The following is a 19,787-nucleotide window of genomic DNA, read 5'->3' on the forward strand; positions in this document are numbered from 1 at the left end:
AAGAAAATGCAGTTCTTCTAGAGGATATTTGAAGTCTGCATACAAGGATGGATACAATGGAGACTACACAGAGGAGAGCACTTGATGAAGGGGTTTAAAGTGCTGCAGAATAATCTTTTGAGGAAGAAGAAGAGGAGGAAAATGAAACCACCAAAGTTATAAAGATGTTGGCTAAATTAGGTGGAAAACCAAAGGTGGAAATTCTTGTGTATGAAGGGAGTCTCAATACAGAAGAGTTAATGGATTGGATCAGCTCATTGGAAAAATATTTTGACTATGAAGAGGTTGATGACAGAAAGAAGGTGAAGTTTGTAGTTACCAGATTGAAGGGTCATGTAGCTATTTGGTGGGATGAGCTACAAACATCCAGAACGAGAAAAAGAAAGTCTAAGATCAAGAAATGGGACAAAATGGTGAGTAAAATGAAAGCTAAATTTATTCCAAAAGATTATTAGTTAAATCTTTTCAAATGGTTACATAATTTAAGGCAAAAAGGAATGTATGTTAAAGAACGCACAGAAGAGTTATATAGATTGAGTATTAGAGTAGGACATGCAGAGAATGATATGGAGAAGGTAGCCAAATATATCAATGGCTTAAGATACAACATACAGGATGAGATCAGCTTGTTGAGTATGAAGACTATTGAAGATGCCTATCAAGAAGGTTTGAAGGCAGAAGAGAAGATGTTGAGAAAACAAAGTCAGAGAAATAGAGGGAAAAGTTCAGTAAGAGATAGAAGAGCTACCAGACCAAGGTTTCGGCAACATCAACAAGAGGCAAGAAGTTCAAGTGGCAGACCACCATAGAGGGGAGGTTTGAATAGAGGAATATTTTCACCCAAAGGAAGAGGCCGAGGAAGAGATATTCAGTGTTACATGTGTGGGGAATGGGGACATGTGTCATGGCATTGTCCTCATAATAAACCAGCAAGTCAGAGGAATGTGAATGTGGCTGAGGCAAATGAAGAAAAATATCGACTTATGGAAAAGGAAGAATCCCCTGAAGTAGGAGAATCCTTGCTGTTGAAATGGGCATTGTTGAAGGCAGAGAAAGAAACTGAAGAACCAGCACAGAGGAAGAGTATATTTAGAACTACGTGCAAATCCAAAGGTAAATGTTGTAAAGTGATAATTGATAGTGGACGTATTGATAACCTTGTTTCTACAGATATGGTGGACAAGCTAGGATTGGTGAAGACAATACACCCTACTCCTTACAGAGTGCCGTGGTTACGGAAAGGACATCAGATTATTGTGACAGAACAATGCAAGGTAGAGATATAGATTTGTACATATAAAGACGTGATATTGTGTGATGTAATGCCAATGGATGTATGCCATGTATTGTTGGGAAGACCGTGGCAGTTTGATCGGAAAGCTATTCATGATGGGAGGAAAAATACTTATACTTTGGAGAAGAATGGAAATTAACATACATTGTTTCTGTTGAAAGATGACGCTGAAAAAGGATCACCTAGAAACAGTGTTATGTTGATGAGTGGAAAGGATCTATTGCAAGAGGTAGGAAAAGGTGAAGAAATGCATTTTTTTGTCATAGGGAGACCTAAGATAATTTTAATCTCCACAAACTTAGATGATTTACTTGAAGAAATCAAAACCGTATTAAATGATTTTGTTGATATTATTGTGGATGAGTTACCAAATGCATTGCCACCAATTAGGAGTATTAGCCATCATATTGATCTAATACAATGATCAAGTTTGCCAAGCAAAGCAACGTATAGATTAACTCCTCAAGAGAATGTAGAAGTTGGAAGACAAGTGCAAGAACTTGTGGATAAGGGACTAATCAGAGAGAGTCTTAATCCATGTGATGTACCAATAGTACTCAAGCCAAAGAAAGGAGGTGAATGGCGTATGTGCACAGATTCCAGAGCCATAAACAAGATCACTATTAGGTATAGATTTCCTTTGCCATGTATAGATGATTTGATGGATTGTTTGAGTGGGTCACAATATTTTACTAAAATATATCTGAAGAGTGGATATCATCAAATAAGAATCAGAGAGGGAGATGAATGGAAGATTGCATTTAAAACAAACAGTGGGTTGTATGAGCAGTTAGTGATGCCTTTTGGACTCACTAATGCACTCAGCACGTTCATGAGATTGATGAATGAAGTCTTGAAGGAATATGCAGGCAAGTTTGTTATTGTTTATCTTGATGATATTATAGTTTTCAGTAAAAGTAAAGAAGAACATCTAGAGCATCTTGAATTGTTTTTAAGAACTCTGTAGAAAGAGAAACTACTGATAAAGCTGAAGAAATGTAGTTTCATGAAGGAAGAATTAGTTTACTTGGGATTTGTAGTTTCTAAAGAAGGGTTGAAGATGGATCCAGAGAAAGTCCAAGCAATTTGGAACTATCCTATTCCAAGGAATATATTTGAGGTAAGAATTTTTCATGGTCTTGCAAGTTTTTACAGGAAATTTATCAGAGGTTTTAGTCAGATTTGTGTACCAATTATTGAAACAATCAAGGAGACTAATCAGCTATTCAAGTGGACAGAAGCAATAGACAAGAATTTTAAGTTGCTGAAGAGGAAAATCACATAGAAACTAGCTTTAGCTTTACCTAATTTTGGTAAAGTATTTCAACTTGAAACATATGCTAGTGGAGTTGGAATTAGAGCAGTTTTGAGTTAGGAACAGAGACCAATAGCATACTTCAGTGAGAAATTAAATGAAGTCAAGAAGAAGTATTCTTCTTATAATAAAGAATTTTATGTTATTATACAAGCTTTAAAAAAATGGAGACATTATTTGCTACCAAAGGAGTTTATATCGTATTCTGACAATCATGCATTCTAGTTCATAAACAACCAGCCGAAATTGAACCAGAAACATGCCAAGTGGGTAGAGTTTTTGCAGAGATCTATTTTTGTGATAAAGTACACAGGTGGTAAGTTGAACAAAGCTGCTGATGATTTAAGCAGGGTAAACTTCATTATGAAAGAATTAAAAGTTGTTGTTGTAGGATTTGAAGAAATGGTTGAAATGTGTAAAACCGATATAGATTTCAAAGATATTTACACAGTAGTGAAAAATCCAATAGCTCATAACCAAAGTTAGTGGTTAGATTATCTTATCCAAGGAGGTTTATTGTTTAAAGGCAGCAATTTGAGTATTCCCAAATGTTCTATGAGGGAAAACATAATAAAGGAGAAACATAGTGGAGGATTATCTGGTCACTTTGGACAAGACAAAACCTTTGCTCAGGTAAATGCTTTTTATTATTGGCCAAAGATGTAGATTGATGTTAAGAAATTTGTTGATAAGTGTAGGATATGTCAGCATGCTAAGGGGAGAGGCCAAAATATAGGATTGTACCAGTGATTTCCAATCCCAGACCAACCATGGGATGAAGTTAGCATGGATTTTGTTTTAGGGTTACCTAAAACACAAAGGGGAATGATTCTGTTTATGTTGTGGAAGATAGATTTTCCAAAGTGGCACATTTCATGCATGTAAAAAGATAAGTGATGCAACACATATTGCTAATCTATTTTTTCAGCAATTGTAAGATTACATGGATTTCCTGTAAGTATTGTGCCTGATAGAGATACAAAATTTGTAGGGCATTTCTGGAGAACTCTATGAAAGAAACTAGGAGCTAACCTCAATTTCAGTTCAGCATACCATCCTCAAACAGATGGGTAGACCAAAGTAGTAAACAAAAGCTTGGGAAACATATTGAGAAGTTTAGTGTATCAAAATCCTAAGCAGTGGGATTTAGCACTAGCTTAGGCTGAGTTTGCTTATAATGACACTCCAAAGTGAAGTAATGGAATGAGCCCATTTCATACTGTTTTTGGGATGAATCCAAGAGGTGTGTATGAGCTCAGAAATGTATGTAAATAGGAGACAAGAAGTGCAAAACCTGAAGAGTTTGCAGAGAAGATGCATAGACTACAAGAAGATGTCAAAGGAAGATTGCAGGAAAGTAGTGGAAAATACAAGCAGAGAGTAGATGTGAAAAGAAGAGAGAAAGAATTCCAAGTGGGAGATTTAGTGATGGTGTATTTGAGAAAAGAAAGATTTCTAGCTAAGACTTACAATAAACTAAAAATGAAAAAGATAAGACCATGTAGAACTGTAAGAAAGTTTTCAACTAATGCTTATGAAATTGAATTGCTAGAAGGGATTGGGATATCACCTATCTTCAATGTTGCAGATTTGTATCCGTAGAAAGGGACAGAGGCAGAGCTACAGGAGGAAACTACGAAAGATGAAGCTCAAACCTTGAACTGGGAAGAAAAAATGCCAAAGATAGTTAAAAGAGAGGTGGAAGCTATTTTGGAGAAAAGAGTATCCAAAAGAACCAGAGGACAGGTTTATTATCAATATCTACTCAAATGGAGAGGACAACCAGTGGAGGATGCTAGTTGGTTGACAACAGAAGAGTTGCAGAAGTATGGAGTAAACCCTGAAAGTCTGAGGCGTTGAAAAATGTGCAACAAGAAATGTTAAATTTAGAATGTGCTAAAAATAGCATGTCTAAAAATAGCAGTTTGGCCAGTGAAGTCATTGGCCACATTGGGTGAAAGGTGAAACTGCTAAAAATTGAAAGTTCTAAAAATAGAATTTCTGGGTCCCTTCCTATTTATAGCAGCCCATAGCCTATATATAGGAAGTAATATTAATTTTGGTCTTAACAGCAGTTGGAAATATTAATTAATTAATTCAGTTGTGTTAATTAGGTAAGGAAATTCGAATTTGAAGTCTTTGTGAGAATGCACATGAGTTGTCCCACTCATTGAGGGAATAAGCATGAGTTCTATAATGAGAGAATCAATTGACTTAGTTCTAACTAGTCAAGTCCATTTAGATTATTTTAACAAGTTGTTAAAATAATAGAATATATTTTGTTAATGCTTGCATGCATGTGAAAACTATTATTTTAGATAACTGAGAATTCACTCATGGATAACTTTTGCATTTCAATTCTGTCAGAGACCCAGTTGAGATCAGAGAAGGGACAGTGTACTATCAGTTGGATGAGTATTTTTCTTATAAAGGAAGCTCATCCATGATGAGGATTTATCTCCTTCAGGTTTGTGCAGTTATTTCAGAGGTCAGTGTTGTGTGTGAGGTGAGAATCACACAGGTTGCACCTGGAGGACCCAGGAAAAATTGTACATAGAAATAGGAGGCTTGGAGGGTAGAGGAGAAGGTTTGTGAGAAGCCTTTGACTGTCAATCAGTAGCAGAGGGATTGTATTCAGAGTTGGATAACTGCCGAGCTAAGGCTTTGTGTAATCTGGACGTATTTCCACTTGTATGATAATACAGAGATGGGGTTTTAGGCTGGTGCTTTCCCCTAGTTATATCTTTTGTGTTATGTGTGTTTGATTTCTCCATATCAGTTATATGTGTTCTTATTGATGTTTCTCATGTTCGATTAAGCTTCCGCTAAATTGGTTGTAGAAGTAGATCTAGTATTACACTTTATTACATTGCATATATCAGTTTGATCTACAGGTGGTGAAATTTCTACATGGTATCAGAGCTAGCTGATTTGTAGAAAAATTCTACATGGTATCAGAGCATAGGTGATCATGGAAGAACCATATACAAGAAGAGGATATTTCAAAGTTTTGAGTTTTAGGCCGATAGTTTGCAGAGCAATCTGAAAATTTATGTACAAAATTTTTAGAAACAGATAGCTGATTTGGATTCCTTGTGGAAAAATACCCCCCAAAAAAAAAATTGGTTGAATTGGAGTTCGGATGAGGGAGATATCGCTGATTTAAAATCAGCTCTTTTCCTAGAAAATTTCATCACGGCGGGAAAGTGGAAATAGATTGCTGTGCTAGCCAAGAACCTGTATGCACTTGAGGTACAAGATGCATGCAAAGCCTTGAGGAGAAAGGCAAATGTTAGATACTTGGTGGTTGAGAGGGAGAGTAAATTACCTGTCAACATGCAGCGCTATAAGAAGTCTCAGACGATTGTGGAGGAGCCACAATTGGTGCAGCAACTTCAGGAATTTGTGGAGCAGCCACAATAGGGGAATCTGAGTGGAGATCAAGTAGAGACATATACTCATGCAGAGACCTCCAACAGGGGGAAAATTTGATCCAGGTGGGCTGAGGGATCACATCTAGCCATACCTCTAGGTAGGAGGAGGGGTAGGATCCTTGAGGTACCCAACCTCTTGGATGAGACATTGCTACAGGAGCCCCAATGTGGAGTAGCAGGAACTGACTGACTGGGTAGAGACAGATGTGGATGGAGTGGCAGAGAGAGCGATAGTGTAGGGAATCCTAGGACAACACATAGCTAGCAGGCTGCAGCAATGCAAGAGGCACAAGTGTTTTGCACAGTGCTAGGTGGCACAGAGAGGTGTGCAATGATGTGAGATGAATGGAGATGTTGCAGTAGCACAGATGTCAGAGAGGGAGCATTTGTCAGCAACAGGTAGAGCTTTAGCATCAAAGTATGTTCCTGGCCCAACAGAGTGGTCAGTTGGGAGTGTTTTTGTTCCAAGTGTTGTTGGAGCAAGTGGACCGGGCAGATGTGTTGCATGCAGAACATTCCAGAGTTATAGGATTGGGTTCCAGAGAAAGCCTTTCTTGTTGAGAGGGAGTGTTGAAAAATGTGCAACAAGAAATGTTAAATTTAGAATGTGCTAAAAATAGCATGTCTAAAAATAGCAGTTTGGCCAGTGAGGTCGTTGGCCACATTGGTGAGAGGTGAAACTACTAAATATAGAAAGTTCTAAAAATAGCATTTCTAGGTCCCTTCCTATTTATAGCAGTCCCTAGTCTATCTATAGGAAGTAAAATTAATTTTGGTCTTAACAGTAGTTAAAAATATTAATTAATTAATTCAGTTGAGTTAATTATTTAAGAAAAATCGAATTTGAAGTCTTTGTGAGCATGCACACGAGTTGTCCCACTAATTGAGGAATTTATCCTTAATTTCCTCCACTGATTGAGGGAATAAGTATGAGTCTTATAATGAGAGAATTAGTTGACTTAGTTCTAACTAGTCAAGTCCAGTTAGATTATTTTAACAAGTTGTTAAAATAATAAAATATAGTTTATTAATGCTTGCATGCATGTGACAACTATTATTTTAGATAACTGAGAATTCACTCATGGATAACTTTTGCATGTCAGTTCTGTCAGAGACCCAGTTCAGATGAGAGAAGGGATAGTGTACTATTAGTTGGATGAGTATTTTTCCTATAAAGGAAGCTCATCCATGATGAGGATTTATCTCCCTCAGGTTTGCGCAGTTATTTCAGAGGTCAGTGTTGTGTGTGAGGTGAGAATCACACAGGTTGTAGCTAGAAGTCCTAGGAAAAACTGTGCATAGAAATAGGAGGCTTGGAGGGTAGAGGAGAAGGTTTGTGAGAAGCCTTTGACTGTCTATGAGCAGCAGAGGGATTGTACTGAGAGCTGGATAACTTCCGAGCTAAGGCTTTGTGTAATCCGGACATATTTCCACTTGTATGATAATACAAAGATGGGGTTTTAGGCTGGTGCTTTCCCCTAGTTGTATCTTTTGTGTTATGTGTGTTTGATTTCTCCATATCAGTTATATGTGTTCTTATTGATGTTGCTCAAGTTTGATTAAGCTTCCGCTAAATTGGTTGTAGAAGTAGATCTAGTATTATGCTTTAGTACATTGCATATATCAGTTTGATCTATAGGTGGTGAAATTTCTACATGGTATCAAAGCTAGCTGATTTGTAGAAAAGATCTACATGGTATCAGAGCTAGCTGATGTGTAGAAAAAATCTACAAAATTATACATGAGGGATGATTATTTTCTTCCCTAGGAGTCTGATGCAGGAGCATCTGGACTTAGCCAACAATGTGAAGGTTTATTCACATGTTGTGGCTAAAAGGAGTGGAATTTCATTGACTTGAGTGGTCAAAAGTCAGTTTTAATCAAGAGGGTTGGATCTCTTGAAAATGATCTGTAATACATTATTGTAATAGTTAGGAAATTGTCTTATTTTAGATTAAAGGATAAGTTGTTAGCGTAGGTGTGTAATGGAGCTTGAAAATAGAGATTTGATTGTTAGATTGTTTAAAATAGAGATTGAGTTGTTCGTACAGTTAGAGGAAGATTCGACTCATAAAAAGAATAAAATGTAATGAAGAGGGATTAGCTGAGAGGATTGAGGATTGAGTGAGAGGCAAGAGTTGAGTGATAGGGAGGATTTTCAAATTGAAACAGAGGTCTGTTAAATTGTTGTAACTGAGACGAGAGGGCCAAGACTCTATAACTGTTAATATATTGAAGGAATTTGATGTGTTGTGTATCTGTGTGTAATTCTGGCGAAAACTCTTGTTTAACTCTTTGTATTTGCATTCTAAAAAAAGTTATGTATTTTCCCTATTATACACTTTAAATTGTTAATCACTGTGTTTATTTGTTAATCGGGTATTTTAGCACTAATCACAATTAGTAGTATCAATAGCGGGGGTAGAATATCATAAAGAAACTTGATTGGGTTGAAGTCCCATACGTAATCACATCCATCGATTGCAAAGTCAACAACTGACATCACCATCAATAGCAGGGGTTAGGCTAGTGTTTAACCTATGTGTAATTTGAAGTACCACAAGTCATAGGACTTGAGGACCTTCGTTATCCCATGGATATTGGATCGTGAGTTGATTGGGCATTAATCCCAAGAATGGACCCGAACCACTATACATAAGGATTTAGTGTTTGTTCATTGGGTGAATGGTGACCATTAGATCTGATCAAAGGAGATCAATAGTGTAGAGGGAAGTTCTGTTCAATCACACTTGTTGTTCAATTCCAGAAATGTTGTTCAATCACACTTGTTGTTCAATTCCGGAAGTGTTGTTCAATCGCCAGACTATTGTTCAATTACGAATTGCTATCAATTACGGATTGTTGTTTAATTTGACTGTTGTTCAGTCCAACTACTGTTAAATTATGGATTTTTGTTCAATTCCACTGATGTTCAATCCAACTGCTATTCAATCATAGAGTTTTTGTTCAATTACGATGTTGTTCAATTTTCGGTTATTGTTCAATTGTTGTTCAGTTGTTGTTCAATTGGCCTCCTGCATCATTAATGTGAGGCATTTAGGAGTTCTAAAAGGACATCTTATATGCACCAACAAACCCTTCTAAGATCATTGTCACAATTAATTTGGAGTCGCCAAGAAGTGTCAAATAGTTGCATGCAACCCTGATTCATACTGGATTCTATCATAAGTTCATCAAAAGTTATGCTCAGACTACCGTGCCTATGGAAAAGGTACTGAAGAAGGATGCTACATTCTGTTGGGATGAAGAATGTTAGCATAGCCTAGATGTACTGAAGGAGAAAATGGTCACTGCACCGATCCTAGTCTTCTTGGATCGGATGAAGGAATTTCATGTCCATGTGGATGCTTCATGTATTACACTAGGAGAAGTGTTGACACTGGCTAGTGAAGGAGAAATGGATCATCCTATAGCATTTGCAAGTAGGAAGTTGTCAAAGGTAGAAAAGAACTATTAAATAACATAGCGAAAAGGGTTGGCTATGGTCTACGCACTCCAGAAATTTAGACATTACCTACTAGGTGAACATTTCAGGATGTACACAAACCATTCTGCATTAAAATATCTAGTTAATAAGCTTGTGTTGGGGGGTGGAGGAATATGCAGATGGTTGTTGTTGTTTCAGGAATATGATTTTGAAGTAATTGTGAAGCCAGGAATATTGAACGTGGGACCAGACCATTTGTTGCGCATTGAAACAAGAGAAGAACCTACTAATTTGGACGAAGGGATGTTTGACGCGTATCTCTTGGTGGTGCGTGTAGCAAACAATCACTTTGTGGATATTATCCACTTTCTGACTACAGGGATGGATCCAGAGGGATACACTAGTCAGAAGAAGAAATAATTGGTGGTGTGCATGAAAGATTTTTCTGTAATTGGAGGTCATTTATAAAAAATGGGATCGAACAAGATACTTCGATGTTATGTGCCTGATTTTGAATGAAACAGTATCATCATTGAAGCTCATGGACGAGTTACGGGAGATCATTATGCAGGAAAAGCAATAGTGCAGAAGATTTAACGCACTGGATTGTGGTGGCCGATGATGCATAAAGACTCTAAAGCATAGTGTAGGGCATGAAATGCATGTCAAAGAATGGGTAGGCCATCACGGAGAGATGAGTTGCCTTTGTTTCTGTAGGTGTCATTGTAGCCATTTGAGAAATGGTTAATTGATTTTGTAGGACCGATTAAGCCTCCAGGCAAGAAAACAGGTGTGTGGTATATCATCACTACGACTGAATACTTGACCAGATAGGTGGAGGCACAGCCCGTTGATGAGTACCAATATTGTAGCAAGGATGTTGTAACTCTTGGGGTACCAGATTTACTTATCAACCCAGGGTTCTTACAAACTTGGAGGTGACAGTGTTGTATGCGCAAGTAAAAGTGATGGTTATGCCTGTTGTCACTATTTAGCTAGTGAGAGACCACTGGGTTTCCAAGCCAAACTTCTATGGAGTTAGAAGAAGCTTGATTCTTTGATGGAAGAAAGATAAATATACTCTAAGAGAGTTACTCTATTGCAGTAATGGAGAAGGCCAACATGTAATGCTAAACCACACCATACCCTAATTAACCATTTCAGAAGCTATGATAAGCAGAAATGCTAAATCAACATAAAAAAATACTACTATCTAAGTTTCAGAAGTAAGAAGCATCAAACAATACTAATGTGCAAGTAAAGAAACTAAACTAAATCTGTTTTCACTTTTTTTGTCTTTTTATGCAAAATCAAGTATGCAAACTAATCGTTCTTGTGAATGTGACAGGTGGATTAAGGGTGTTTGAGGATGGCTAGAAGGTTTATGAAGTGTTTGGATGGTGTGGAGGGTCCCTAGGAGGATTTTTGTGAATTCCTAGAGGTTTTCCATCAATTCAGCCTCAAAACAAGCCATTTCAGGAAAACCTACAGGATGTACTACAAGAAACCTACAAGATACAGCTGAGAGATAAATGTGAGGTGTTGGAGGTGATGGGTGGAATGGAGTGTTAGAAGGTCTAGGATCATTCAGGAGTCAATATCTAAGATGATAGATGGCTAGATTCGCTCAATTTGTTTGGGAAAATTTCAATGAAAAATGATGAAAAACTAGTGAGGGTGATGGTGAAAACAAGGGGTGGTTAAGGTGGATGAAGTGGAAGGTGGCCACTGGCTATGAAGTTTTAGTCTCCTCCTGAAGCACCTACTCTGCATAAAACATGTGTCTTCCAAAATGCTATGCAACAAGATACATTTTCATAAACTAGAAAAGCAGGATTTGTTGACACCTAATCCGAAACGGATGAGGTGAAGTCGGATAGTCATCTAGAAGATGAAATGATCCGTTTTATATGTGTATAAATAAAGTGCTGGCTAATGAATAAATCAATCAATCAGTGTTTTCTCATTTAATTGTTTTCTTGCGCTCATTGCTAGAGTTACCCTGGCCTGACATGGTATCAGAGCTCAGGTCTCTTAAATTCGCTGTAACTCCTGCCTCTGCCTCTGCGCTCTCTGACCTGAATAGTCTGCCTCTGTCATGCATTTTATTCAGGCAATTCGCTGCCCCTCTTTGCGCTGCCTCTGACATACCTGAGCGGTGAGCGTGGAATGGGCTGCTGAATGTGAGCGTTTTATTGTTGAGCGTTTCTAACTCTGATTGCTCTGCGCTCTCATTCCCTTCTGCATTTGAGTAACTGGCGACCATCACTGTGAATACCATCTTGCAAAAAAAAAAAACGACCATGAGACCTTCTGTCTTCTGCTGCAGCCGAGACTGTGGTGGTGTGAGAAGGTGATCTCTCGACCTGGTGTGGTGATATGGTGAGTGACCGCGTTGAAGACATTGGTAACGCTGCGTTTTTAAAGAGACTGTTCTAATATGTTCACTGCGGCCGCCTGTTCATCCACCGAAGCCTCCAAAAGAAGCTACAGAATGGTGATACCATAGCTGGGTCGATCACTTCAGAAGCTCTTCTACCTGCGCTGTAAGAACTGCGGCATCGTTTTTTGAAACAGCGGCATCGTTTTTTGAAACAGTGGCATCGTTTTCATATAAAACAGTGGTATCGTTTTTTTCATAAAACAATGGTATCGTTTTTAATGAACCTGACATGGTATCGTTTTTAATGAAACTGACATGGTATAAAACTGCGGTATAGTTTTGAATAAAACAGTGGTATCGTTTTATAAGCCTGCGTTTAATGGTGCATTATTTGTAAAGGTGGTAAGAGCTGACATGGTATGATGAATGGAAAGACGGTGCCTGAGGAGGAGTAGGAGACCGCGTAAGGCTCGGAGGAAAGCGTGCCCGCTATATTAATATATGAGTTGTTGAATATATTGATGCGCCTTGTTTTTTTGTTATGAGATATTGATATAAGCAGTGAGCGCCCTGAATATATTGAACAGTGATATTAATATATGAGTTGTTGAATATATTGATGCGCCTTGTTTTTTTTTTTGTTATGAGATATTGATATAAGTAGTGAGCGCCCTTGATTTTTCATTGAGACAGTGATATATGTTGAAGATACAGCGCTTTCCTTTTTCTCTATTGAACAGTGATATATGTTGAAGATACAGCACTCTCCTTTTTCTCTATTGAACAGTGATATATGTTGAAGATACATATGAGCGCTTTCTTTTTCTCTGTTGAACACTAATATATATATAAGATTTTTTTTTCCAGCAGAAGTCTTGCTGTGACATAAGGATTTTTTTTCCCAGCAGAAGTTTTCTATCAACAGAAGTTTTTTTGGCAGAGATAATTTTTTTTTTACAGAATGCATTCAATCATTTCAATGGTCGGAATAGTTCTCACTGGCAAGGAGAACTATCCTGAATGGTCTCGGATGGTGAAACACACCCTCATCTACAATGAGCTGTGGAAAGGTGTGTGTGTCGGAGAAGAAGACAGAGACCCTGTGCAGCCCACAACAGACAAAGAACTCGCCATTTGGGAAAACAAGAACAGTAAAGCCTTTGCATTGATCGCAACATCTGTAAATGAGGAAGTAAGTCGTCATATTTCATCCTATTCCACTTCCTTTGAAGCTTTACAAAAGCTGAAAGAACTCTATGATACACATTTTGCACTTGAAGTTGTTCAGCTCATGATTAAACTCTTCACCCTTGAACTGAAAAATAATGATCCTCTTACTCTTGCTTCTGAAATAAAGTCTATAGTGCATGATATTAAATCCACTAAAGTTGAGCTGGATATCTCTCTTATTGCCTTTCTCAAAGCACTCTATCCTACCTACTCTAACTATCTTGAGTCTTTACAAGCAAATGGAAATCTTAAAGATATAACCTTTGACACTCTTGTGAAAAAGTTTGCTGAAAGAGAGAAAGCCTTTGGAAAGAAAACAGTCCCTGAATCTTCTGAAGAAACTGTTTGCCTTGCTCATAAAGAAAAGAATCCTGCTCAAGATTCTACAAGAGGAAGAGGTGGACGAAGAGGAAGAGGAAGATACTTCAGAGGCAGGGGGGGCAGACATCCTCAAGAAGAAAAGGCAGATCTGCATTGCATTCACTGCAAACGAAATGGATCACATGATGCTTCTACATGCAAGCTACCATGGGACAAAGTTGAGCAGAGAAGAAATCAGCAGAAAGGTAAAACTGATGACACAGACAAAGGTAAAGCACCTGAATCCGCTCACTATATTGAGGCACAATGTAACATTGGAGTAAATGAAGACTTGTTTAATGCTTCACTTGCTCCTTCGAAAAATGACTGGTTGCTTGATTCAGGAGCAACCTGTCATATGACTCATAGGAGAGATTTCTTTGAAGATTTCACTAACAATGTTGATGGAGCAGTATACTTTGCAGATCAGTCAAAAATCAAGCCATCAGGGCTTGGCACAATCAGGCTTAAACTGCCTGGTCTTCCAGACTTTCTTCTAGATCATGTTCTATATCTCCCACAGCTGAAGAGAAACTTGCTGTCCCTGGTCCACATCCGCCAGCAAGGTCACTCCATTCACATGTTTGATGGCAAGCTTGAGGTAAGAAAGGCATCTGACCACTCACTTGTCATGAGGGGTATAGAAGAAGAAAGACTCCTTAAACTGCAAGGAACCTCTGCTCATGCACATCATTTCTCATATATTTCTCATCGTGAAGAAGGTGCACTTCCATCAAGTTTATTATGGCATGCTAGATTTGGACATTTAAACTATGATAGTCTCCGCTTATTGAAGAAAAATGGTGTTGCTGGTTTGCCTACAATTCCTAGAAAACATAAACAATGTGATGCTTGCATTCTAGGAAAGCACAGCAAATAGTCTTTTCATGATTCACATTCAAGAGCACATAGGAAGCTTGAACTTATTCATTCAGATTTATGTGGTCCAATGCCTGTTTCTTCTGCAAATGGAAATAAATATATCATGACATTTATTGATGATTACACCAGAATGTGTTGGGTTTACTTATTGAAGAACAAATCTGATGCTTTTCAAACATTTAAGAATTTTCATAAGTGGATTGAAAATGATGCACAATCTCATATTGGGTCTATTCGCACTGATAATGGAAAAGAATATACATCAAATGAATTTGAACACTATCTTCGCCAACATGGGATTAAACATCAAACAACTGTGCCTTATAATCCTCAACAGAATGGTGTAGCTGAAAGAATGAACAGAACAATTTTGAATATGGTACGATCCATGCTTTTCTTCAAAAATGTAAAGACAATGTTTTGGGCTGATGCTGTTCTATGTGCTGCATATATAAAGAATAGATGTCCATCTAGTGCTATAAGAAACAAGACTCCTTATGAATTGTGGTATGGACATGTTCCTTCGGTAAAACATCTCAGGATATTTGGTTCCACCTGTTATGCTTTAATACCAAAGGTACATAGAAACAAACTTGGTGCTAGAAGTCGTAAGTGTATCTTCCTGGGGTATTCAAACACATCTAAAGCATACCGCCTTTATGATGAAGTAAATAAAAAGTTTGTTTTATCTAGAGATGTAATTTTTCTTGAATCATCCAAATCTGACAGTGTTGTTGAGCGGCAACTTGATCGCTTGGATAGATTCACAAAACCGAAATCATTTCAAGAGTTTGATAATTAGATTCCACATCTTGAAGGGGGGATTCCTATACTAGATCAACATGTGGAATCTTCTTCTGAAGAACAATCTCCCCTGCATGACACTCCAACAACGGATGATGCTTTAAGTGATGTAATTGATAGAATTGGGATACTCAATCTTGATACAGACCCAACTCAATCAACAGAACAGCCTGGACCATCTCAGAAAGGTCCCCCAAAGTGGCTGACAAAGACACTTGAAAGTGTTCATCCTGATGAAATTGGAAAAACAGGAACCAGAAATTCAAACCGACAAGATGGAGGTGATGTAGATAACTCTAATTCACCTGTTGATATGGAAGTTACTTATGATTGTGAATTGAACTTGTCTACAGATTTTGAACCAACTTCCTTCAAAGAAGCTGCTTCTCATGATGAATGGAAAGAAGCGATGCAGAAGGAGTATGATGCCCTCATAAAGAATGGCACTTGGAAGCTGGTTGATCCTCCATTTGAAACCAAACCAATTGGCTGCAAGTGGGTCTACAAGAACAAGTACAAAGCTGATGGCTCACTTGACAAGCACAAAGCTAGGCTTGTGGCAAAAGGTTTTGCACAGAAGGAAGGGGTCGATTATGAGGAAACTTTTGCTCCCACAGCAAAATGGGCCACCATCCGGACACTCTTTGCACTAGCTGCTCAGAACGGTTGGAAAGTCCATCAAATGGATGTAAAAACTGCATTCTTGAATGGAGATCTAAAAGAGAATGTTTTTATGTCCCAGCCTGAAGGATTTGCTGTGAAAGGACATGAACACAAAGTATGCAAACTTGTGAAGTCCTTGTATGGCCTCAAACAAGCACCACGAGCCTGGTATGAAAAACTAACTGAGCATCTTCTGAAACTCAACTTCAATCATTTTGATCTTGATGATGCAACTTTATTTGTCAAGAAAGTTGGAAAAACAGTTGTATATCTTGTGGTATATGTAGATGATCTTTTAATGACAGGGAACAATGAAAGCTATATTGCATCCATAAAGAAAGAATTAGGAAAAATCTTTGAAATGACTGATTTGGGCTATGTTCATTACTATCTTGGCATTGAAGTAACCCAACATCCAAAGTCCATATTTCTTTCTCAAAAGAAATACATTGGAGATTTGTTATACAGATTTGGCATGACAGAGTGCAATCCCCTCTCTACTCCAATGGAACAAAACTTGAAGCTCACATCTACTGAAGGAAAGGAATTTGAGGATGCAACAAAGTATAGACAGCTTTTAGGAAGTCTCATCTACCTCACTACTACCAGACCAGACATTTCATTGCTGTTGGAATCCTCTCCAGGTTTATGCAAAGGCCTTGTGAGGGACATTGGTCTGCTGCAAAAAGAGTTCTAAGGTACTTGAAGGGACTCAAGACCTTGGAATCAAGTATACACAGGTGAACGACTTCAACTTGATTGGATACTCTGATTCAGACTTTGATGGAGACAAAGAAACTGGGGTATCTACTTCAGGATATGCTATGAGTCTTGGATCAGGAGCTGTCTCCTGGAGATCACGCAAACAATTAGTACCAGCAGATTCCACAACAGAAGCAGAATACGTGGCAGCAGCTGAAGCAACGAAAGAAATTGTGTGGCTCAGGAAAATTCTTGAAGATTTGCAGGTAAAACAAATACAATCAACTCCACTCATGATTGATAACACATCTGCAATAAAGTTGGCCAAGAACCCAAAGTTCCATGATCGTACTAAGCACATCAATACTAAATATCATCTGATCCGACATCATGTTGAGGCCAAAACAATCCATCTTCGTCATTGTTCCACAAACGAGCAAATTGCAGACATCTTCACCAAAGCGCTTGGAAGAGAAAAGCTTGAAAGATTCAGAATGATGCTTGGACTCACCAACATCCCTTCAGATTAAGGGGGGGAATGTTGACACCTAATCCGAAACGGATGAGGTGAAGTCGGACAGTCATCTAGAAGATGAACTGATCCGTTTTATATGTGTATAAATAAAGTGCTGGCTAATGAATAAATCAATCAATCAGTGTTTTCTCATTTAATTGTTTTCTTGCGCTCATTGCTGGAGTTACCCTGGCCTGACAGGATTAATGAGTCAACTACCTATACTATGCATGAAGAAAGTTGTTGAAGGGAATGAAAGCACGAGTGAGATCTACTATAGAAATGGAGATGAAAAATATGACAATGAAATCTACCTTGCAACATTAACCAAATACTAAATTAAAGACAACAAACTCCAAAGCTCATAAAAGAACTAGAAATCTGTGTTTTTGGGGTTGCTTAAGGGTCCCTTCCTCAAGGCATGGTCCCAAAGGGAGGGAATGAGGATGAGACACCTACTGACAACCTTGTGGTGATCCTTTTTCTCCTTGCTAAGATACTACTTGAAATAAGGTAAAAATGGAAGCAAACTATCACACAACCAATCTAATCTACGCTACTTGTAATGGAAATGCATCTAATGAGCAAATTACCAATGAAGCTATGAATCTACACTAAACACATGTACAATAAATAGGAGCCTTGGCTTCTAGGGTTGGGCCCTCACCTAAGAGCTTTAGCCCTCTAATTATTCTTATTACCAAAACAGCAAATTACATCAAAAGACTTGTCACAAGTTTTGCAGCTTGAAAGCCCCGAGGGATAGCTCAAATGGTCGAGTTCCCGTTGATAGTACTCTCCCGGTTTGGGAGGTCATGGGGTCAAACCTCCTCGACGCCCTCGGGGTCAGGCCTGATGGCCGTGCAGCTTTACGTGGACGTAGCGGCCCACCTCCGGTGCCCCGTGAACCACATCGAAAAAAAAAAAGTTTTGCAGCTTGAAAATAGAGTAGAGTTTTACAATCAAAAATCTGAATCCTATTGAGGTCCTAGGCATCTCTACTTATACATCTGAATTCCCCAACAAATTCCTTAGAATTAGGCAGGATCGGCTCCTAAAAACAAGATAAATTGGTGCTTTGTCTCTTATTTGCTCGACTGCCTTCTAGTCCTCATGATTTGGTTGTTTGCACTCTGAGCTGTGTGATGAATGGAGGAATATTCGAATGGAGGAGTAGAAAATGAGGAAGATTTACCTCCTATAATCCCTCTCCCTTGTCCCATTCAAGTTTTGGCCTTGGTCTTTGCTAAAATTCCTTGATTTTCTCCTTTAATACTGCATTCAATGCATATTAGACCACAAAGCATAATATCCAACTCTAACTCACCTCATAAACAAAATATAATAAAAAACATGTAATAAGTTATTAGAAAAGTTGGTTTGACTAAGCTAGGAGGTGATTTTAAGGCCCATATAATTACCCAATGATGAGGCTCATCATCACCTCCCTACTGAAAGTGTTGCTCATCCTCTGAGCAACTTAATCAATATCCATATCCTTCGTGGTTCTAGTGTCCTCTCTGACATCCCATGCCTCTATTGTGGTATCCTCTTCTTGTTCATAGAAGCCTGCTTTCTTTTGTACCTCTTCCCTTTGCCTCTTTTCTTCTTCTTCTTTTCTCCCTTCTAACATGCCTAAGAGTAGTGGTCGACTGAGTTTTAGGCCTATCCAATTGACCTTTAACCTTTGCATAGATTGCTTATACATATGTGTCCTGTTAAGTGCCTCTCTCAACCTTTGAGGAGAGTGATATTCTCTTATCTTTAAGCTGTATGGCAAGGTGTTCCATCTCCTCAGGCAAGAATGTCTACTATCATCTCCTAACAACCTGAACATGTCCTCAAAATGTGAAATTACTTGCTCTTGGGCAGCAAGATATATAGGTGCCAGCTGAGGATCATTTGCAATCAAATTATGGTACTTCTGAGGGCCATGGGATTTGATTGTTCACCTCTGATCAAAAGAGGTTCAATTTTCACTCTTGCCAATATCCTTTTCATCTCTACAACTCTTGACTCCTCATGGTTCATTCATGATTCCAAAGCCATTAATTATAGATATCCTAGCTTGGCATTAGGGTCCCATACATTTATGTCCGTGAGGGCCATGTTGTGCAAATAAAACTCAACCATTTTGGCCCTATCCTCTAGTGTACTTTGATCACAAAGATCAATAAACTGCCTGCAGTCTTGAAATGGAATGGTTCCTCTCTGTGCTAGGGTCTTAATATGAAACTGTAGCCATTGTTCTTTGAGGTAGAGAGCATAGGATTTAGTTGGAATCCTACACTAGATTTCTTCCAAAGAGAGACTGGCCATACATGCCAATTGATTCTCTCTTTCCTACACATGTCCCCTCAACCATGCATTTTCTGTCTCTATTTGATTCTTATAGCTTCTCTGTCCCTCAAGCCACTTAGCTCTCTTCCCATCTCCTTGAGTTTCTCTTCCATGTGCCCAATGTCTTCCACCCCCTTTTTTTTGGCAATCTGCATCCATCGGTGAGTTCTAGCCTTCTCCTTCTCAAGCTCGAAGAACAGTGGGATGGAAAACTTTTGAGGTATGACCCTACCTCCTTTAATAAACTGGTGATAGGAGTCCAAGTTAGGTTGGGGGATGGGTTATTTTGCCTCTGAGTCCTCTTATTTAGTTTCTTGCTACTCCCTACCTTTCTTTCCAATTTCTGTGCCTCCTATAGATTTAGCAGAGTATCCTGTAGGACTATTTTTGCTTCCTGTAGATTTTTCTGTGTATCCTA

The sequence above is a fragment of the Pinus tabuliformis genome, chromosome 5_2, assembly GCF_031772625.1.
Source record: "Pinus tabuliformis cultivar Carrire ecotype Pingquan chromosome 5_2, CPIR1, whole genome shotgun sequence".
Taxonomy (NCBI): Eukaryota; Viridiplantae; Streptophyta; class Pinopsida; order Pinales; family Pinaceae; genus Pinus; species Pinus tabuliformis.